The sequence below is a fragment of the Leopardus geoffroyi genome, chromosome B3 (assembly GCF_018350155.1).
Source record: "Leopardus geoffroyi isolate Oge1 chromosome B3, O.geoffroyi_Oge1_pat1.0, whole genome shotgun sequence".
NCBI classification, from domain to species: domain Eukaryota; kingdom Metazoa; phylum Chordata; class Mammalia; order Carnivora; family Felidae; genus Leopardus; species Leopardus geoffroyi.
Window position 1 is genome coordinate 123,589,181 of NC_059337.1, and position 23,168 is coordinate 123,612,348.

Below are 23,168 nucleotides of genomic sequence, written 5' to 3' on the forward strand. Positions count from 1 at the left end.
ACTCTCTCCTTCACGTTCCCTGTACTGTTTTCTGTCCTTGCTTAATCCCTACTTTTCCAGGTTTGCCTCCCTGAACTACTGTTCCTGGTTACTTCTCCCCTTTTTGGTCTCAAGTTTATGGCATGTTGTGAAGCCTACTGCATGTAGAAATGAGTTTGTGTGCTGTTGTTACACAGTTATTTCATGTCTGATGTATTTCATGCCACAGTGCACAGGTGGCCACCTCATCGTTGTTGAGGGCAGCTGAAAAATAGGTAAGGTAATCAGTTTCTTTCAGCACACCTTTCCTTCTCTGCATCTCTCACCTCTGCTTTAAAGGTAGGTATGGAGAAGTTCATGGCAAATGAAACTGTATGAGAGCCTTTTCCCCTTGAGTGTATCTTGTTTAAACAACACATTTCCAGTTAATGACCATCTGGTAAAGCTGACAGCGTTTAGTCCTCCTAATTCTTAACTGTCTGAAAAAAAATGGGCCCAACCTGCCATGGCTTATGACTGAATTATAAACCATGAAGCATAATAAAGTCATTAACTTTCAACATGTCAAATTTTACTTGAATTGCATCTTGCCTAGAATTTGATAGCCTTTCCCCAGCACTTAAGAGAGAAGGCCTGTGTGCTGTTCAAAAAGCACTTTGTCTTTTCTCAGAGAACCATTAGCTTTGTGTGGCTGTCTGGACATGAGCATCAGAAGGTCTGGGGGGGGGGGGAGGAGGAAAGTCTAGTGAACTAGTGTGGAGGAATAGAAATGAGGTTCACTAGGGAAAGGCAAAGTTATTTCTTCCCAGGAAGAGAAAGGAACGAAGCTGTGCATTTGAGTAGAAAGTTCATCCTGAAAATAGTGATTGACTTCATAGTGCAGGAAATTTTGGATATAAAGTGTGCTTTACAATTCTGATTACTCTTTCCCCTTTGTTCCCCACTATCAAAAATAATCATATTCTATAAATGTCAGTGGAATATGCTTAGAGTGAAGCTACATTTTTGGAGAACCAGGTGTCAGCTCTGTCAGATTTCTATGAATAGGCACATTTATATACATTTTTTCAAAGAAAGAAAGGTCACTCACCACCCTACTTGTAAAGCTGTCAGAGGATTTAGGAAAGAACTATGGTCAGCTGTCTTTTTACATGGGAAAGGAAATCTGGTTCTCAAGATATTTGGGGCATTGCAGTGAATAAGAGATATTAATATCCCCAGCCTCTCTGGCTAAAAGAATTTGAGACATTACCCACTGCTTAGCCCTACTGCAATATGAAGTTACCATGCTGAATGTGGAGGGGAAATGTGGGTTTTGGTTTGAATTACTGGTTTACTGTCCCCACACACACCTTTCCTTCTTGCTCCTGGATTCTTGCTGATTTGGCGAATAGGTATAAGATGGAGCGTGTTCAGGTATTTTCTCCTGTCTGGAGACTAGGATGTTGGGTGCTTCATATTGTGGCATAGTTGGATGGATGGATGGATGGATGGATGGTTGGATGTATGGATGAAGGAATGTCACAAGGAAGCTTTTGGGCAAAGTAGATTTTCCAGGTTTCTGAGGGCTTCTTGTTCAGGTGCTAAATAGCCTTGGAAAGAAAGGAAAGCCTGCCCTCTGGTGGTCACCTTGCAGAAGTGCATCCACTAAGTCAGAAGCACATCCAGTAAGTAGAGAAGGAAATGTCAACATTAGTTGGGTGGGTTTCAGAATAATTTGTGTATTCCAGATTACAAGTAGGTTATGGGCGCATCTTTCACCATAAAACATTTTAAAAATAAAGGGAAGAGTCTGTAAGGTATTAGAGTCATCTTTTGAAGCTGTGCAGCTGTTGAACTCTTGCTATAGGCCTACAGGGGCACTATCAGTTACTTTGTAGGTGAGATTGCAGTCAAACTGAGAATCCAGATATTAAAGGTAATTATTTGGCAAGAGTGAGTAAGGTATTTGTTTCCATTGCCAAAAGGAAGTTGGAGAAGAGAGACTTCTTTGCTGACAAGTAGCCGGGAGGAGTCCCTGCAGGTGGTGACATTAAGCCAGCGCTTGAAGGGTGGGTAGGATTAGAATAAGTGAGGGAAATGGAGATGAATGTTCTTATTTTACAGGCCAAGGGAGTAGGGATGGCTTTGTTCTTGAAGTCAGTAGCAAGACAGAGTAGAGAGTTAGTGATAAATAATAACATGCAGGGAAAACTTGGAAAATGAATAAGAAATGAATTACATAAATAAGTGGTTTAATATAAATTGAATCAATGGGACATTTTCAGTATTCATCATGAAGCTAGAAAGTGTAGCCTCTGGACTTTAGGGGTGAGTCTAGGTTCAAATTCAGGTCTGACACTTGTGTGAGTCCTTAGGCAAATTATATAGTCTCTCTGTGCCCATTTTCCCCCATCTGTTAAACTCGGATAAGAATAGAATGTATCTTTAGACTGAGAGATATGCAAACATTGTCTAGATCCAACATGTAGAAATTGAGTACAGGGAAAGTCTCAGTTGTCCTGAAGCTGCCTCTCATGCTGATGGTGAGTTTCCAGCTGCTTGTCGTGCATAATCGAAAGCTGAAGGACCTGTTGGCAGAGAAATTATAGAGATTTATAAATCAGATGGGTGATTAGATGAGGCAGTACCCAGAGGCCCTCCAACCTAGAGATTTTTGTCATTAAAAAGAAAAAAAAAATCCATGATGACCCTCAGAAACCTAACTGAGATGTGCAGATAGTAATGACACAAGTTTACATTTTATGTTAAAAAACCATGCTTAAATTTGGTTCAAAATGTTCTGTTCTATGTAAAAAAAATACCGTCACTTTAATTAATGCAGCCTATAATTGAAACAACTATCTCAAGCTGTTCCTCTCCAGTGCGTCAAGGGAAAGAGTGGAATTGGGGGATAGGGGGTGGAGAGAGGCAGAGGGTCTTCAGCCAATATGTCAGCTCTTCGAAGTTGCTCTGAGAAAACTGAACAAAGATCTCATCCTGAGTGTGAAAGGGGGCGAAGGCTTCAGGGAACACAGACTTTAAGTGCATTTCGCCCTATTCTAATTATTTGAGAAGCCAAGGGTGGGGAAGAAATGTTGACAGCAGAGGTTTAGGGGAGAACAGGCACAATGATGCCCTGTAGCATAGCACTATATTTTTTATGTGCCACATGTGGAGAAGGGAGGTAAGAACTTGGAGCTCAGAAAGGTTTAAAAGGCAAAATGTAATGACTTCCCTTTAATTAACTCAAACAATGTGTGGCAGGTTACATTAACGTGCCTGTAGCTAAGACAGAGGTGGTAGGCCACCGCTGAGACCTTAGAGAGAGAGGGACTCCTGTTTTTCCAGAACAGAAAGGGCCTAGAAACACTGTAGACTAATTTTAAAAGTGAGAGGACAAGTCTAGTACAGTTATAAAACCCAGCCAAGGCTATGTAGTCTCTCAGTGACAAAGCTAGGCTAATACCTTGGGTGTTTACCCGTTTAGTATTCTCTCCAAGACACTGTGTATGATGAAGTCTCTAGTGATTTCAAGTTACCCAAGAGGGTCAAACTAACCATGGTACATTTGCATATAGATTAAGATTTGGTGTATTCTCTTAACAAAAGTTAAAAAAGAAAGGTAAACATTAGGTATCTACCTGTATCCATTTCAGTCAAGCTTTTCTTTTAAAGTTGCTTCAGAATTGGGACGCCTAGGTGGCTCAGTCAGTTGGGAGTCCCACTTTGGCTCAGGTTACGATCTCATAGTTTGTGGGTTTGAGCCCTATGTTGGGCTCTGTGCTGGCAGCTCAGAGCCTGGAGCCTGATTTGGATTCTTTGTCTCCCTCTCTCTGCCCCTCCCCTGCTCACTATCTGTCTCTCTCTCTTTCCCTCTCCCTCCTTCCCTCTCTCTCTCTCTCTCTCTCTCTCTCTCTCTCTCTCTCTCTCTCTCAGAAATAAACATTAGAAAAAAATTTAAAAAATTAAGGTTGCTTCAGGATTTTATTAATACCAGTGGCTCTTTCCATGTAGCTGTTTTAATTAAAGTGTTATATGTTCTTTTATAAATAAAGTGATGAAAATTTCTGATTATAGCCCTGTGGGAGACTGAGCAGGGAAGCCATCAGAATTGCAGGTGGAGGAGGTCACATTTAGATCGTGTGACCAGTGCTGTCACTGCCATGTAGAATGTGCTACAATTGCAGCTTCTGATATTTCAGGGGTGAACAAACCTTTTATAAAAAGGCAGCTACACATTAAAGTTAAAAAATCACATAAAATATTTCAGGAGAGAGTGAGAGGAAGTGAAGAAAACTAAAATTCTTCTCCTATTTTACTTATTCAAGGAAATGAGTTTTGTGAACAATTTCCAGAAGAGTTAGGAACAGTAGATTTTGCTTTACAAGTTGACCATTCTTCAAGGTTTTGTATTTAATCTCTTTTTGAGCTGAGACATAAAAAGCTAGACAGAGACCCTTTTAAAAAAAAACCTTTGTTAACCTGATGAGTGGGAGAAATAGGAAGTAGAAAATCTTTTAGAAATTATTGGGGATTGGGGCAGTGTAATAAATGGTGTTCCCTACTCAGTTCATTATCAGTTGAGAAAAACACATGAGTTAAATGGATGGCGATCAGGATTTGTCTTCCATTTGGTGATGTACTGGTAAATTGTTTAACATTTTTTGAGAAGAAGGAAGATGATTTTTAGTGTTTATGGATTTCTGTGAGGTAAATACTCCCACCTTGGTCAAATTCTCGCTGCCAACGTGATGCCATTGAATTTGGAGCTGGGCAGAGATCCACGCATTTGCCTCTTGCAAGGCAGTACAGTCTTCAGACACCAGTGCTTGAGTCCATCACTTATAAAAGCCTGTGTTATAGAGCCTAAGCAGCCTTAGACCCAAGCATTCTTGTTAATGGTACACTTTAGAATTAGACAAAGTTAAAACACAGTTCCTTCTGTGGGGACCTGCCCTTATAAAACTTCCAAGAAGGATCAAAGCAGAGAGTGTGCTTTCTGTAGGTGTGTTGGCGTCACTGAGAGTTTGTCTCCCAGATTCTACCAGTCGTCTCAGTCAACAATCTGAATCAAGTTGGGGAGAGAGGCCAGGAGTGTTACTCGGATGGGAGGTCTCTCTAAATGGAAGGAAACAAGGAAAATGGGGAACAAATGTTAGCCGTTAGCAAAATCGCAACTCAGAATGTTCCTTCGAAAACTGTACAGGATTAGTATCAACAAGAAGATTGGAGGCAGATTTTACTTTAAATCTCTTACCATTTTGGTGTACAGATATCAATTGTAAAATCATCTTTGAGGCTGGGAAGTGGCCAGAAATTTGGTTATCAGGAAAAAAATAGAAGTTTTTGGGTGGTATTTAAACATGGGTAGAGTAATAAACCCCAATTCCTTATTTTGTAGGAAGATACTGAAGGACAGATTCCTGTTTAACATGTTGAAATTAAATTATTTTCCAGCTGGGTGCAACTGAAAGAAACAGGGCAGGCACAGGAACTCGAACAACTTCATTGCCTCAGAGAAGATGATGGACTATTATAGTGAATATATGAAATGGTATCTGGCAAAAAACAGAGTATTTGATCATCTTACCTCTTTGTAGTTGATGTTCAAAGTCTCTGCGCTCAGATTTATACCTCTTTGCTTACACATTCATCATTGTTAATATGCCAATACTCTGAGAAAGGAAGCCTGGAATTGAATGCATGAGTCCGTTTCTTCCTAGTGGAGGAGAGTTTATTATCCTTGTTGCTGTTGTATCATTATTTAACATGTGACGTTTCTATAATTAACAATGGTTATAAATTAGCTTGCTCTTCTAACAGTGTGGGCCTAAATGCCCATACTGATAGTTTGTCTTTGAGTGCAGAAATTCTGATTATAAGTCAAGTGTCTGAAAGCACTTTTGTTGTTATCATCATACTGGAAGAGAAATCTTTGGTTCCATAAGAACCCACCTTCTCATTCTGTTGCCTGTGACATTGTAGAGACCTGAATCTTGGGATCATGTGTGTCTGCTTTCCTTTGTTATAACATCTGGCCTGTTGTGGTGATTAAAATCTGAGATTCTGAAGTCAAATGGAGGTGAAGTTTATAGTTCTGGCTCTGCCATTTTACAGAGAAGTGACCTAATCCGTTCAGACCTGAGCGTTTTTCAGATTTAAATGGGCATGAAGGGGTGTCTGGGTGGCTCAGTTGGTTGAGCATCTGGCTCTTGATTTCAACTCAGGTCATGATCCCAGGGTCATGGGATTGAACCCCATGTCAGGCCCTGCACTGATCATGGAGCTTGCTTAAGATTTTGTCTCTCCCTCTGCCACCTCCCTCTCTAAAATAAAAGTAAAATAAAATGGAAATGAAAACACATCTATTTCATAGGACACTAGTGAAGAATAAATGGTATAGTGTATATAATGCAGTTTGTAAAGGGCCAAGTGTATGGTGACTGATCAACATTTGTTGGCAATTATAACAGTCGTCATTTTTTAAAGTGTTATGTTATAAAACACGTGTAACTTTAACACACACCTTCTATGAGTCCATGTCTGAGGACTGACTCATTCTCTGGAATTTTGGCAATATGTATTTCCCAGAGTAACTCCTACTAATGAGACAGGCAGTTTGTCTTTCCAGCCTACAGCTTCTCAGGTTCACATCTGTTTCTTTGCTTTGTCGCTACCCTGACTTCTACCCTTCCCTCTTGTCTCCCTAGAACCCAAGGTCCTCATTTATTACCTGTTGTTCCCCATATAAAAGTCTGATGTAGGAAAATAGTATAATAAGCTGTTTCATAATAAGCAATTCATTATTAGTATTCTTAAGGCATTGCAGCAGTGATAACAGTCTAAGAGTATAATTTCAGCATTTAGGCTGCAGGTGAGAAAGGTATTTGTTTGGCAGAAGATTCCTTTTGATGCTTCTGAAATCATAGTCCGATTTGTAGCTGTCTACAGTCTACAGTCCATATGGCGGCCTTTAATTATACCTGTTGCAATAATCCACTTAGCCAAGGTCAAACATCCTCTGATTACATGTTCTGTTGTTATTTCCTAGTTGTCATATATCCTTGGCAGCTGTCATCAGCCAAATTTGGCCTTTCTAATTTTTAGTGGCACTCATCCTGTCCTGAGTTTCCATAACACATGCTTTAGCCTTGTCAAACATGCTTCGCTTCCACTGGGTTAGTCATCATTTCTTGGACCTTATTCTACTGTAGGTAGTTTCTGCAAGTGATTTTAGCTCTCTTTCCTAGCTTTACTTTTCATCATTTCACGAAACTCTCTGCAACATGTCAATTAATCAACAAAAACATCTGCTAGCTTCTTCCCCAGGATGGGCTGCATTTCAATGGGAGGTGGATTTAGTCCAATTCAATCTAACAGTTATGTTTGGAATGCCAACAATGAATAAATTAAATTAACCTTTTTTGAGCACCTACAGTGTTAGAGTCCTTTGCTTGCTTATTTGATTATATACATTAGCTCATTTAATCCTCTCAACAACACTGTGAGATATGCAGTCCTCCTCTTGTTCTTTTCAGATGAAGTCATTGAGACTCACAGGTTAGATATTCTGTTCAGCACTTACAACTAGTAAGTGGTAGAGCTAAGAATTAAACTAAAAGCTCCCTGGCTCGGAAGTCCCTCAAGAAGAGTAGATGGAGCAATGCAAGGGGGAAAGTATAGTGGAGGTTCTTGAGACTGGACAAACAGAATCAAACTCGTAGGCAGTACGCTTTCCGAAGATTCTGAGTTAGTTTCTCCTACTCAGACTTTTGATTTTGGATGGCTTGGGATTTTGTGGATAGGAGGTAGAATGCTATGAAAAGAACGTAAACTTGTGAAGAGAGGTTTCTGTAAGTACACCAGAAAACTAGCTTGCAGGTAGACTCCCTTGGTGGTAAAGAGTATATACCCTGGATCCATTTCCTTCTCCTTGAAGTGGATGGGACATCCGTCTACAGAAGGCTTGTGACAGGCCAGTGGTGCTGATAAAGTCTGAGCTGAGGAAGTGGGAGAGCAGATGTCAATGACAGGGCAGCCTTTGACCATGGCCCTAATGCCTGTCTAGAGGATTAAAACTTTAGTGACCATTTTCAACATTCCATGTGTACCTGGAGCTCTGACAATGAGGTATTTCCCTGGGTTGGGAATACAGATAGTGAGTAAGGGGGCAGGGGCAGTAGGTGGTAAGGAATATGTGTGGGGGTGGTGTTTCAGCCTGGTTGGCTAGATGTTGGAATCACATTCTACCTTCACCAGAGCAACTGAGGCCCTTCTGAAGAGAAAGGCAGAGATAGAAGTTGTCTGGGGGGTGGGAATCTCGAAGTTTCCCTTTATTAGGTCATTTACAATCTTGAGACCAGTAGGACTTCAGTGAAACTAATGGAGTACATGGTCATCTTCATCTGGGATATATAAATGCTTCCATTCCTTGAGAATTCTACTCTCTATCATTATGACATTTGATCTTTGAATTTCATATCTGGTTTTGCATACATTTAAATTCTTGATTGACTCAGGTCTCTGGAGGACTTCTTTTGTTGTTGTTAGCTTCTGATTGAGCCTTTATTCTCCTCCACATGACTCCTTAGCCAGTGCATTTGAAATGTTTGTTCTGAGGGGAAAGTTAAAGTCAAATATGTGAGCTTATTTTCTCCCTATTAAGTAAGGTCTTCAAAGTTTGTAGTTCCAAGTATTCAGTGTTTCATGTCTTTGGTGCTCTTTTAGAAATGTGTATATTTTTCTACATTTTTCAAAAGCATGAATGATCCAGAAAATCAAATCTGGCTTATATAAGTCTGTAAAGTGTAAAGGAAACCCAAAAGCTGATAATAATGTGCTGCCATCTCTTCCATTCATAATGTGGCTCTGTAGACTTTCCATTTTGATGAAGCATAGGGAGCCCACCGTTTACCTACATCGACCTGATAGAAGCCCTGTGTGGTTGAGCTCCTCTAGCTAGGTTGAGGTTGTTGACAGAAAGAAGACAATGGAATACTTCTCACTTGATCTCCCCACACACACTTTATAGCACTTCTCTGCCTACCACTTTATTTGTTGATATTAGTACTTACCCCAAAACAAAATCATAAGCTTATTTGGGGACTGTGGTCTTATCTATGTTATCTCCCAAAGTATATGGATATAGCCTCAGCACCCAATCATTATTCAGTAAATACTTGTTTACCACTGCTTTCCTTTTCCGCATACTTTGGTCGGTAAACTGTGGACAGAGTGAAGAAGATACAGGGTCACTTCGGACATGTTTCCTTTTCTCACTCTGGCCCCCTACCATCATCAGTTAAGTAACCCATTTGTCCTGAAAGAGACAGGAAAGATTCTCTGAGAAGCAGGTGCCATTGAAAATCATACACGAATATTAAGATCCTAAAATTCAGGGGGGAAAATATCTTAAAATTCAGACTTTCTGATAGGAAAGAATGTGTGTACTTAATATCTTTCTCTTTGAAAGTACGATCCAGTTGGATGCTCAGGAGTAATATGCTCTTCTTAGTTCTGAGATTAAAATCTCAGGGCCAAGCGATATGATTAGTAAAGCATTTAACATTTATTAACTGTTTTATGTATAAAGTATTTTATGTGTAAATGTTTTATGTGCAAAATACTGCACTGTTTTACATGCATTGTCACATTTAATTCTCATTAAAACTATTCATTAGCTATTTTGTGGATATTGCTATTATCCCCATTATACACATGAGGAATGAAAGAGGTCAGGTAACTTGCCAGTGCCCCCTAGCTGTTAAATAGTGGAGTCAAGATTCAAATTCACACTTAACTTCTACTCTATACATCTGCTACCTTCCATAACCCTTAACTTGAGGAAAAACTAATCTCCCATGTACTAACTGCCATATATTTGGTAGTTGAGGCAAGTATATATTTTTCCTAACCACATTCTTCTAGTATTTTGTTGGGATAAATTTTAGAGTTTGGAGCTTCTGTCCACTACCTACACACTAATCTCTTAGAATTGTCACTTTGGGTTATGACAATTATGACACCTGTCTTTTCATGAGAGAAGTGGAATTGGGTCATAACATCATCACTGTTAGCATTTTCTGAATTGTTATGTGGATGACTTTGTTCTAGGTGATCATGATGTATGTGTGTTGTGTATATTTTCAGGTATTATCTTGTCACTAGTTCCTACTCATTTGCATAAGTTCCTACAAAGCTAATGCAGAATTGAGAGTTATATTAACTGTAATTATAAATGGGAATTATAACTCAGATAGAAAATGTGAGTTATATTATATGGAATATAACTTTCACCAGTTACTTTATAGGTTATATGGAATCACAGAAGCACAGGCTTCATTATTGTGACTTGATTTTCATAAACCAAACAGATTTATGCCAGGAATTCTGAAACCTTATACTCTTTATATTTGTTGCCTTATGTATCACTAAATAGTGATGAATATTTAAGCATTAGAATTTTTGGTGTTAACTGAATGAAGCTTTCAAAGATTCTGTTTTTTCTTTCTTGGAATCATGCTGAATCTTCTTGAAGAACAAACAGATTTCATGCCTTCTTAAAGTTTGCTGTGAGTTGTTTTGATAACATTAACATAAGCATCAAAATAACACAAACTTAGAAAACAGATGCAGTGACTTATCATTTCTCAGAAGCCTTTCTTATGTCATGCTTATGTTGTAAGTAGAAGAGTATGATCTTGTGTTGTCATAAAGAAACAATCTGAGTGTTATTTGTGTGTGTGCATGTATGTGTCTAGCCTTAAGGAAGCAGTCTTTGAATTTAATTCTGTTTCAAACATGCACTTTTTAAAAAAAATTTAATTTATTTTTTAAATTTACATCCAAGTTAGCATATAGTGCAACAATGATTTCAGGAGTAGATTCCTTAATGCCCCTTACCCTTTTAGCCCATCCGCTCTCCCACAACCTCTCCAGCAACCCTCTGTTTGTTCTCCATATTTAAGAGTTTCTAAAGTTTTGTCCCCCTCCCTGTTTTTATAATATTTTTGCTTCCCTTCCCTTATGTCCATCTGTTTTGTATCTTAAAGTCCTCATATGAGTGAAGTCATATGACATTTATCTTTCTCTGACTAATTTCACCCAGCATAATGCCCTCTAGTTCCATCCACGTAGTTGTAAATGGCAAGATTTCATCCTTTTTGATTACCGAGTAATACTCCATTGTACGTATATACCACATCTTCTTCTTTTTTTTTTTTTTTTTTTTTAAGTTTTTATTTATTTTTGAGATAGAGAGAGACAGAGCATGAGCAGGGGAGAGGCAGAGAGAGAGGGAGACACAGAATCTGAAGCAAGCTCCAGGCTCTGAGCTGTCAGCACAGAGCCTGACGCAGGGCTTGAACTCACAGACTGTGAGATCATGACCTGAGCTGAAGTCGGATGCTTAACTGACTGAGCCACCCAGGCGCCCCACATCTTCTTTATCCATTCATCCATCGATGGACATTTGGGCTCTTTCCATACTTTGGCTATTGTTAATAGTGCTGCTATAAACATTGGGGTGCATGTGTCCCCTCAAAACAGCATACCTATATCCCTTGGATAAATACCTCATAGTGCAGTTGCTGGGTTGTAGGATAGTTCTATTTCAAACGTGCACTTTCAAACACGTACTTACAGCCTGTCATCCGTAAAACCTAGTATTATGTTTTTCCCATGAATAACAAGTGTCTCACTCAGACTTCCTCTTAATTCAACCAGCTTTCCATCTCCTCATTTCTTCTAGGTGCTAGACTTGTTTTTCAATCTGTAAAGCCAATATAGGGTAGGTTTATTTAACAAATATTTTTTGAGAGACACTCTTATAGGCACTGAAGATACTTAAGTGAAGAAAACAGGTAAGTCCTTTTTTCCAGGCAAACTAAAGTTTGCACTCTAGCTGAAACAATAAACAAGTTAAAGCCATTAAATGGGTAGTTTAAGTTAGTGATGAACACCATGAGGAAAATAAAGCAGAGCAATGTGATAGCGGGATGGGGTGGGAATAACATTTTATTTTATCTACTTAAGGAGACACTCTAGTTGGTGACATTTAACTTAGATCTGAATGAGAAGTAGACAGACATGAGAATATATATAAGAGGATTGATTAAAGCTGAGGGTATACACACCAAAAGCACACTTAGTGAGGTATGAACAAGTTTGGCAAATGTGAAGAATAGATTGGCCAGAGAAGTTTAGAGAATGGGTATTTGCAGATGAAGATTTATTAGTGATAAAAGCCACATAGTTTTAAGGGACCAGTTAATTTAGCTTCCGGTCAGTAAAATGCTCTATACCAACAGTACATCCCTAGGGGATTCTTCAGAATTGTAGAACTTGGATAAATGATAGATGGATTATCAAGCATGACAATTAACTTCTCTTGTATGTTTGACTTGATTTGTTCTTTAATTTGTACTTATATAATCTTATTGATTTTAGAGAATGGTTACCTGTTTAATACTTCATCTGTTCATCAACCATTTACCAATGTCCTACCATATGCCAAATAGAGTCTTAGGTTTTGCATATACAAAGATGAATAAGACTTTCCCTGTTATGAAAGCCTATACAAAAATGGATGTAACATAGGATTCTGAGCATATATTTACTGAGAAATACATTTTTTCAACAAATACAAATAATAAGACAAGCAGCTGGAGAAAATAATGGAATTGGTCAGTATAGATGGCCCCTGCTGATATGTAGGTAGTTAAAATATAATTTTGCAGGCCTAAAACACCTTTGGCATCTGCTTATAAAACTGGATTAAGGTGTATATGATCTCTGTTATGGTGGAGAAGTTTATAAATTTGAATTCACGAACATCACTGTTAACGCACCTCTCTGGATAATAATACACTTGTGATTTGTATAAAGGGTCCCAAACCTAAGTTGAACTCCTGACCAAAATGCAAGATGATGAAGCATTTTACTTGGCTCATCAGATCTGTTCAAACCATGGGCATCCCCATGGGTCTCCAAGTCAGTCTAGAAGACAGTGTCTTCCAGTCTGACAAGGAAAGTAACTGATTACCTGAATTTATATGAACTAATTCTGGTTTAAAACAGGTTATGTCTTCATAATAGTCAAAGAAGGTTTCAGAAAGAAAACAAAGTCTGGGTTAGTCTGAGATTTTGAAGTTAGAAGTCTGTACTTAAAATGTTATCAGCTTAGCCCCCAAATAACTATCCAAGGGGCTGAACATCTTCTAGTGATTCAACACCGTTAGTCTCTTTGTTTGACCTGCTACTATCTACTAGCTTTGTTTACCCATACTATTTGCTCTGATTAATTTAATGATCTCAGCAACCATATATGGCAGATTATTATCCTGACTCCTGCTCGTCCTACCTTTTAAACTAGTATATTCAAGTCATGTTTAACCACATATCAATTAAACTTCATACCCAGAGCCTCCTGCAAAAGTACCTTGGCTCATAAGTCTCCTGAAACAACGTGATAATTGATTTTACCTTCAATTATGATGTAATTAAAAAAAATTAAGTCCATAAAAATATAGGTTTAAACAATTACCTTTAAATCATTAATTCATTTAATCATCTATAAAAATTGAAAAAATAAGCATGGTCTTTCTCCTTTTCCTCTTTTCCCATATCCTTCTCCTTGTACCACTACTGTTCCTCTCCTCCTCTGTTTCCCCTTTGTTTTTTCTTCTCCTTTTTCTGTTTTATTCTCACCATCATCATCATCATCATAAATGCAATGTGTAAGAATATTTTAACTGATGGAATATTTATATAAAATGTGAATCTTGGTAAAGTGTAGGTTGTCAAATAATTTTAAGATAGTTCGGATTTAGTTGAAAATAGAAAAAAACATAAACATAAGTGGTTTCCTGTGGGTATCCTTGAATTTGGTAAATTAACTTAATTATTATCATAATAAGATGGACACCTTCCATTACTAAATACCTCTAGCCTCTTTTAGGAAGCTCTCTTCCTTGCTAATAGGAAGACTCATCATACATTTAGAGTTCGGTTGATGTTGTCAGTCAATGATAAGAACAGTATCCCACCTATACATCATTCTGTAATTTCATCCATTGTAATTTAAGAAGAATGACATAACCAGAGTGATTAAGAATCTGAGCTTTTGCATCAAACAGTCTAATTACTGTTTTAGATCTAACAACCCCTAGCCTTGGATGAATAAATAAAATAAACCTTGAGTAAATCTTCAGTTTATGAATCTATGTTTTTTTTTTTTTCACTTATAAACTTGAACTAATAGAACATACTCAAACTGAAGATTGCTATCAGGGTTATATGAGGTAGTATATACTTTAAGTTTAGTAAGAAACTTACATCTAGAAGGTATTAAATGAAAGTGAATTATCACCATCATCATCATCAATCATTAACTTAACCGTTTCTGTGCTTTATTTGATCTTAAACTTTATGGAAAATTTAAAGTCCTCTGTTCCTTAAGAGTATTTGACATTTGGTGAGAGCAAGTTGGTAGCAGTTCCATACAGGGCAGCGGTTTAATGTTGCAACTTAAAATGTTGTGAGCTCTGGGGAGAGACAGGAAGGTAGTGGTTACTGATTCATGAAAAACCATTTTTAACTCTCAATCAGCCAGTTGATTACAATTGATCTGTTGTCCGTGCCATCATTGTGACATTTGGAATATATTAGACTACTATTTCTCTTAATATGGCGGTTAAAATTCAGTAGGCAGATAATGTGATATTGACATAATGAGTAAAATAATGATTGATAGTGAAGTTGTAAAAGTAAGAAGGTTCAATGTGTTTGAAAGTCACAGAACTTTGAAAAGCGTAAGAGATAAGGAATACTGATGAATAAGAGGTGACAGCCTGACACAGGCTATGCATAGAGAAATGAACCACTTTAGTAAGTCATTTTTAAAGAATACAGCCTCTAGAAATGTAAATATGGCTCATAAAAGTAACTTTTTAATTTAAATATCTATCAAAGTATCTATTGGAAGCAAACTAGATTTATACTTTATGATTTTCTCAAAATCATTCTTTCTTAACAAAAACTCCAGTAAATTAGTTTCAGTTTAAAGTATATTAAAGTGGATACTTCTAAAATTGGGTTCTTTGAAATTAAACAAAAGGGATTTAAGTCTTTCCCAGGAACTGCTATAGATGTCACTTTATAATAAGGCAGGTAAGACAGTCAATACACAGAGGTTTTATTTTATGGACAGAACTAACATTGATTCATTCAGTGAGAGATGTCAATTAGAACAGTACTTCTTAGGCTATGGGGAAATTTCAGAGCCCTTAAACTAGAACATTATAGTATTATATTATCAAATATGTTACCATTGTGACCTCCATAATGACCCTTGCTCTTTAATGAGAGTGCATAATGTCAGAATCAGGGAGGCGAAAAAGCCAAATGGCAACTAATTTATCACCAGATTTATAGTCAAATTACCAAAAGATTGGAACTAATCGGGGCTGTTTTTCAAAATGAGTAATGGCATTTCAGAGCCTCTCTGGTTATACAGATGTTTAGATTGTGGATGTCCTAAGAATTCTAAGTCTGTGCTGGCTTTAAAGTTGAGATTCAATTGTTCTTGTGTGTCCAGGGTAGTGTAACTCCAAGGGGAAGGTGTTCTGGGGAAAGAAAAGGGAGAAAAAAATCATTTTTCATCATCACAGTGAAAAAGTCATCTCACTGAAAAAGTGCCAACAAACCCTAAATAATTTTGTGTTGATTATGCTAAATTAGAATCATGATAGCTATAATCATTTGATCCCTGAGGCATTAATGAAAATTCAGCATTATTTTGTGTAGAATATGTATCATTACCCTTGAGCTTAGAAATGATTATTAGTAAGTCTGATTAAATCTGGAAGCAGTGACACAAGCTATCTTTAACCCGCTAATGACAGGGCCATATTGTAATTTTATGATGAATGAACACAGTTTAGCATTTTTAGCACTTGGCGGGGAACATAAGAAGTCTACATTCGTTTTCTTGATTAGACTGCAAAATAGTACAGAGCTCATAAGGAATGCTGCTTAATGAAATAGTGTTCTTGCTGATTGATTAACCTATCATATCTTCTAGAACCCACAGGACTGGTTATCCTTATATGATTAAAGATATTAAGCGATGTTCTAGACATCACAGATTCCTAGATGCAGGAGTATAAAAACAAATAATACAGTCATACCACTTCACAAGCATACATGGCCTTTATGTTTTCAAGTGCTTTCACATGTACTAAGGTTTTATTATTACCACAGTAACTGTTGGAGTGACTTAGACTTTTCACCACTTGTTTTACAAGTAATAAAACCAAAGCCCAATATGGTTTAGGTAAATACCTAAAGGTCCCGAAAATTGTCAGAAAGTCCTGGAACACAAATGTCTTTGCTCCAAATGTAGTATATTTTTGGCCTCTGTAGAAAATGGATTTTTTTTTCCTTATTTGTGATTTTGGACAAATTGTTATCACTATCTTGAATTATCTCTTTTTTAAAAAAAAAAAAATTGTGTATTCATAGACAGTGTTAGAGATTCTTATTGATCAAAGGGCCACAGTCCTGATTTTATTTTTAGTGCTAGGCAAAACTGTTTTTAAATTTCCCCAGGCAATTTAGGACAAGTTCTGATCCCAGCCCAGCATCTGAGGCTTAGTAGTAGCTTGACCAATTGTACTTTCTTTTCTTCTCATTCTCAGCCCAATGCTGAGACCGCTGCCGGTGGTCTAAAGGAGGAAGTTTTCAGAATCTTAGTTGACCTGAAAACTATGTTGATGGCCTACATGATTTTATCATTAAAACTCTGTACACAGCCAAGTCCTTAACAGAACATAAAAATTAGTGCAAGTAGGGGCGCCTGGGTGGCGCAGTCGGTTGAGCGTCCGACTTCAGCCAGGTCACGGTCTCGCGGTCCGTGAGTTCGAGCCCCGCGTCAGGCTCTGGGCTGACGGCTCAGAGCCTGGAGCCTGTTTCCGATTCTGTGTCTCCCTCTCTCTCTGCCCCTCCCCCGTTCATGCTCTGTCTCTCTCTGTCCCAAAAATAAATAAACGTTGGAAAAAAAAATTAAAAAAAAAATTAGTGCAAGTACAGCCAAGCCCTGTTGTAAAATGCGTGGCTAGAGGAAGTTAGCACTTGTACGAGCACTTGTACTTGAAACACAGCTTTGCAAGGAAGGGCATCCCCATACTCCATTAGCATCACAATGGCATTTTGTTGAATAGCTTGATTGAGGGCAATCAGAGCCAAAGATCTAGTTACAGGAGTCCCACAGGTCCTGCTTTGGCACATAACAGATGAGATTCTTTGGGGAAGATGAAGGGAGAAAGGAATCATTGTAACACACTGAAATGGTAAAATGAATGTGGAGGAGGGGGCAATGGTAGTGCCTAAGGTTCTGGAACTGGGTGGGAGGCAGGGGAAGCACTGTGAAAACATTTGAACACTAAACTAAATAAAGCCAGAAACCTGGCACTTCTCTCTTCCTCTCAGGTATCCAGTCGGTTACCAGGTGATTTGCCAGTTTACTTCTTTTTTTTTTTTTTTTTTTAATTTTTTTTAACGTTTATTTATTTATTTTTGAGACAGAGAGAGACAGAGCATGAATGGGGGAGGGTCAGAGATCTGAATCTGAAACAGGCTCCAGGCTCTGAGCTGTCAGCACAGAGCCCGACGCGGGGCTCGAACTCACGGATCGTGACCTGAGCCGAAGTCGGTCGCTTAACCGACTGAGCCACCCAGGCGCGCCTGCCAGTTTACTTCTAATCATTTCCCTGCTCTATGTACTTCTTACTCATCACTGACCTACATGGAGTTCTCATCATCTCTGTTTAAAATAGGCTGGCTTGTTGGTGCTCACATTTGCAGGCATATCACCCTCAAAACCATCAACCAGACTATTTAGAACCTTACATTTTCGCACATGTCCCCTAAGCTTTGAGGTCTTTTGTTCACAGGGTAACATCTAAACCATGATTCTCTGGAGTGTGGACTCTCCCCACCTCTAAGTGTCCTCTCCTGATAGTGTTTATGCTGTGGAATTGTCACTTCAAGAACTTTACTCTCCGTTTGGTGCCTTCATGCCTTTTCCTCTTTTTTGTACCATCTCTGATAGGATAAATTCTGTATACATCATTTGATTTCCCTGTCTCCTGTGTTGTTGACGTATTTTCCCATCTCAGATCTCCACTGGGTCAGGTGCACTTCCCTGATTTTAGAACACCATTGCATACTGTATCTTATTTATCCTGTGTTCCCACTAAGCACAATGGTTGGCATGTGATAGTTGCTCAACAAATGTTGGTTGATCTGAACACAGGAATAACATGAATAAGTAGATAGTTGCTAGGGCAACGAGTGTAGAAGTGACAAGGAAGTATAAAAGCAAATGGCATAGTATATTAGTTTTCTGTTGCTGAGCAACAAATTGTCACAAATTTAGTGGCTTAAAACAATATTCATTCATTATCTCAGGTTTCTGAGATAGGTCACAAGTCCAAGTAAGCTTGCTTAGGTTTTCTGCTCATGGTCTCACCTTGATTTTAAGGCTGAAATCAAGGTTTTCATTGGACTTAATTTACATCTGGAGGTTAATGATGTAATTTACATCTGGAGGTTAATCTGCTTTAAAGCTTTCTCAAGCTGTTAGCATAATTTATTCCTTGTTGCTGTAGTATTCATGGTGGCTTGCTTCTTCAAGGCCTTCAGTGAAGAGAGGGTGTGTCTATTGCTTCAAGTCTGCCTACAAGGAAGGCTTAAGCCCTCTTAAAAAGGGCTAGCTTGCTTAGGTCAGGTCCAAGCAGGATATTTTTTCTTTCCATTAGCTCACAGTCTTTAGTTAGGGATTTTAATTATATCTGCAAAATCCTTTTGCCTTTACCAAATACCATAACATAATAATGGTAATGGTATTCTATCACTTTGCCACAAAGTGGGTACTGCCTAAGAGCAAGTGCAGTTCTGGCTTCACTCAATGGGGTAGGAGGGGATTACTCCAGGGCATACATATCAGGGCCAAGATCTGAGGCCCTATCTCAGTATTCTGCCTGTTGCGTAAACAGTTTAGAACGGATTGAAAAATAGATTTGCATGGGTAGGTGGAGGAGCATGAGGCTGGAAGGAAGGGTAAAGACGATGTGAGGAAGTGTCTCATGTGGTTTTCTAAGAAATGTATACCTTGTCATGTAGGGAGGAATAACGGGGATTAAGAAAGATTAAAGTTTCTAGCATAACTTTTTCAGTACTGGAAATAAGAAAAGACTTGGAAGATAGGAGGAGGAAGAAGCTGGAAACAGGGACAGTAAGTTAGGAGTATTTAGATGTCACTGAAACATGGAGAAGGTTTAAGAATTGACAGGACTTAATTGCTGACTGATTCCACCGAGGGTAAAGAGGTATTCAGAGTTTCTAACTAGAACCACTGGAGTGAACCAAAAAATGCAGTAGGTTTTGAGTGTTCTTGAGTAACGCTGAAGTGGTAACTGCTTTTGATGTAGATGGTGAATCTCTTCTGTTCTTATTCTTGCCTTCTCTCTTACTTGTCTTACCTTATTCCAGAAAGGATCTTGGCTTAGCATTAGAATACTGCTGTAGACATACCAGTTTGCAATGACTTGGCAAAATGCCTTTAGGGAGAAATGTTTTATTTTCAAATAGCTGGTGAAGTAGACAGAGTCATGTTTTTTGAAGTTATCTGAATCCACGAGGTTGGCAACAGTTGAGAAGGACAGTGATCTAGCTTTCAGTTCAGAATTCTGATTTCGATCCATTATCTGCCGGCTCAGGCTGTTTTAAATCTAGGCCATTTGTGTGTGAGACACAATTAAATAAAGAAACAAACGCACAATGTTGGAACACAGGCAGACAAAAGTATCTTTTGTTTCTCTCTCCACATCTGTAAGTAAATTCTGGACATCCTTTGCAATCTATCAACTAATGCCACTATAAGTTAATGTCTCCTTTACCTTATGTTTCTACCCTTAGATGGGGGGGGGGGGAGATGATCATCTTTTCTTAAATAATCATGTGATGTAAAATTCACAGTCTTCTGTTCATGTGTTTTATCTTCAAAATATTTGTCTTTCTTATGTCTAATGAAAATCTCCTTTGGTAAATATAAGCCTTTAGTTTAGAGATTAAAATTTTTGTCTGAGGTTTTAAAATGTTTTGCTTTGTCCATTTTAAAATTTGTGATATTATTTCATTCAATAAGAATCGTGTGGATTGATTTATGCCCTTTGAATATTTAGTATTATGGAAGTGTCTCAGTCAACAAGACTCCCCTAAATGGAATTGAGGAATTTTGGAAATTGAAAGTCCAATCTTCCTCTCCATTAGAAATTTTGGTGTGGATTTATGGACATCTAGTCTCTATTTAATCCAGTGATATGTTCCTCTACTTATCTTATCAGGCTTTTTCATTGTTAAGTTTGGTCTTAAAAGGAAAAACTGGGGGCACCTGGGTGGCTCAGTCAGTTGAGCATCCGACTTTGGCTCAGGTCATGATCCTATAGTTTCTGAGTTCAAGCCCCGTGTTGGGCTCTGTGCTGACAGCTTAGAGACTGGAGCCTGCTTCGGATTCTGTCTCCCTTTCTCTCTGTCCCTCCCCACTTTCCCTCTGTCTCTTTCTCTCTCTCGAATATAAATAAACATTAATTTTTTTTTAATTTAAAAAAGGAAAAACTGTATTCTCTACAATATTTCTGATACTAGATGTGTGGGGTTTTCCACACCAAGCAATTCTCCAATTCTTGATGGGCCCTGACTGGATGTCATATAATTTAACTCAATTCTGACACTAACTGCCTAGAGTTCATGCAGACCCTACAGGTTAAGGACTCAGTCCCACAAGATCAGTCCCCTCTTCAGATGCTAGTTGCAAGTCCAAATTTGTCATCTGCACTTCTGACCAACTGACTATAAATCAGGGGTTTCCACAACCCTCTCTTCATCTATAATGGCTTATGGAACTCAGGGAAACACATTTACTGATTTATTATAAAGGATATAATAAAGGATACGGATGAACAGCTAGATGAAAGGTACATGGGGCAAGGTAATAGAACAATTCCATACCCTATCCAAATGAACCAGCATCCCAGCATGCTGGTTTGTTCACCAGCCTGGAAGCTTTCCAGAGTCCTTGCTTAGAGTTTTTAGGGAGGTTCTGTTACTTAGGCACAATTGGTTAAATCATTTGCCATTGATGATAGGCTCAGAGGTCTGGAGGGGAGGGGCTGAAAGTTCCAACCTACAATCACCTGGTTGGTTCCCCTGACAACCAACCCACTTCCTTAGGGAGTCAACTTGTTAGCATAAAGTCAGGTTGAAAGGGGTTTGTTATAAACAACAAAAGGTGTTCTCTCACCCCTTCCCTCAGGGAATTATAAGAGATCAAAGATCAAATATATACTTTTGGTATATAGTTCAAAGATCTATATACTTTGGTTCAAAGATCAAATATATACTTTTTATTATATTATACTATCACAGGTCTGTTCTCTATGTTAAGCTGAAGGCTGTCTCTACAAAAGCTACTTCTGTTTACTTATAATCTGTTGACTATCTCACCCAAGGTACAGAGTAGTGGGTGGGTTCCACTAAATCTCCACTGTCTTTTTTTCAATTAAATTTTTGTATTTCTTTTAACAAGTTATCACACAAATATATGAAAATATCCCTGCAAAGTTTATAATGAAAATAATAAGGTGAAGAAATATCGATCTGATCCTTCTCCACCTCAATCCAGAAATACCACCTTCAACTCTTAATTGTTTTCATTTTACTGTCATGTTTCTAAATTATGCACTTACAGTACAATTTTTTTGTATAAGTTTCATGACATTTTATATATTAGTGCCCATTTTAGACATTTTGTTATTTTCTAAATATCCTCAATTTTATCTTGTAGTCCTTCTATTGAATGAATCTCTGCTAACAAATATACATAAATAAATGTATATTTTTATTTCCTAAGAGCTTTGTGTTTTATTTTTTCCTTTTAATAGCATTTAGTTTGTGGTTCTTAATAGAAGTTATCTCTGTTAGCATCTTAAGAATGAGATTTTTTAAATTGTTTTTCTGTTCCTTGCACTGTGTCTTTTTTTAATTATTCCTTTTTTTTTTCTTTTCTGTTTATCTTAGTCCCTGGCTCTCATGGTTCTCTTAGAGGTTATCTTACAATTTCTGGCAAATTGTGGCCATTTGTTTTCACCCAATGATAAAAAGTCTAACGCATTAGTTAGAAGCTGTATAATTATGGGTTTTTTTTTTTTAAATCAGTTAATGAAATTTACTAGAGCATAAATAGGTAGGGAACTAGCCACTTTATCAAGGGATTACCCTTCCAAAATGTCATTGCCTGTGGATCTTTTCTCTCAAGTCATTTGGCTTGTCCAATAATTCAGTTTCTTAGATATAACTCAGTTTCTCTGTGTTTGAATGTTTTGTTTCTATAGGTGGGTGGGCAGTGCTTGAGATCAGAGGAGGAAAGGGGCTTAGGATAGGTGGATTGTTCTCAGGGGTCAGTGTACAAGTTTACATGTAATCCTCCTATTTTCGTTATGACTCCACACCCCTGCCAAGGCCTGAGCCTGGGTCCTAAAATCCAAAGCTCTCCTCAGTTGTATTCTCCGAGTGCATGCATTTCCTTGCTATAATAGAGAGGGTATCTGTAGGGCTATTTGATCCTTGTATAGGCTTCCAACCAGTACTCTTGTTTTCAGTCGTACCTCTCATCTCTGCTTTCAGCAATATGTGATGCCTCCAATTCTGTATCTTTTTTAGGGTTCTGTTGCAAAATAACCTTGTTTACTGTTGGCTTCTTCCTCTGCAGCTACTTGAGTTTCAAGTTTTTATGTTATTCCTCTTCATCATATCTTCCATTTTCCACCACTCTCCTATCCCACACCCCTACCCCCAAACTCCATACCAACCCTCACTGTAGATATACCACATCTGGTCCCATTTTCCCATCTTTACCTTCCCCTAGAATCACATCCAGTTTTGAGCCTGATCTGTTCAGTTGGCAGAATACCTGCCTTGACTCTGGACCACATCCTTATTTCCATTTTTCCTGTTTGCTCCATGCTGCTGCTCACTCTCCAGCTATCCATTTACTGTCAGGGGCATGTTCCAAAACTGATTTGGCATGGGTCAAGTATGGGGCTCTAAATCAGGAGCCTGGGCTTGATGGAAGAAAATGCCAGAAGTCA

General features: G+C 38.2%; 1 protein-coding gene and 1 long non-coding RNA gene across 38 annotated transcripts in view; one reads left to right on the plus strand and one right to left on the minus strand.

Annotated features, from left to right (window-relative positions):
- Window positions 1-23,168, plus strand: part of NRXN3 (neurexin 3) — a 1,571,803-nt gene that overhangs the window by 645,670 nt on the left and 902,965 nt on the right. The window lies entirely within an intron of this gene.
- LOC123584150 lies at window positions 1,681-21,232 on the minus strand. Of its 2 annotated transcripts, XR_006705199.1 has the most exons (6): window positions 21,031-21,232; window positions 15,403-15,584; window positions 14,358-14,504; window positions 11,535-11,731; window positions 9,141-9,280; window positions 1,681-2,549 (listed from the first exon to the last, which is right to left on the minus strand). It is a non-coding gene; the product is annotated as an uncharacterized LOC123584150 (long non-coding RNA). The 2 variants fall into 2 exon arrangements; XR_006705198.1 differs by lacking the exon at window positions 15,403-15,584 and having other exon boundaries at window positions 21,031-21,216.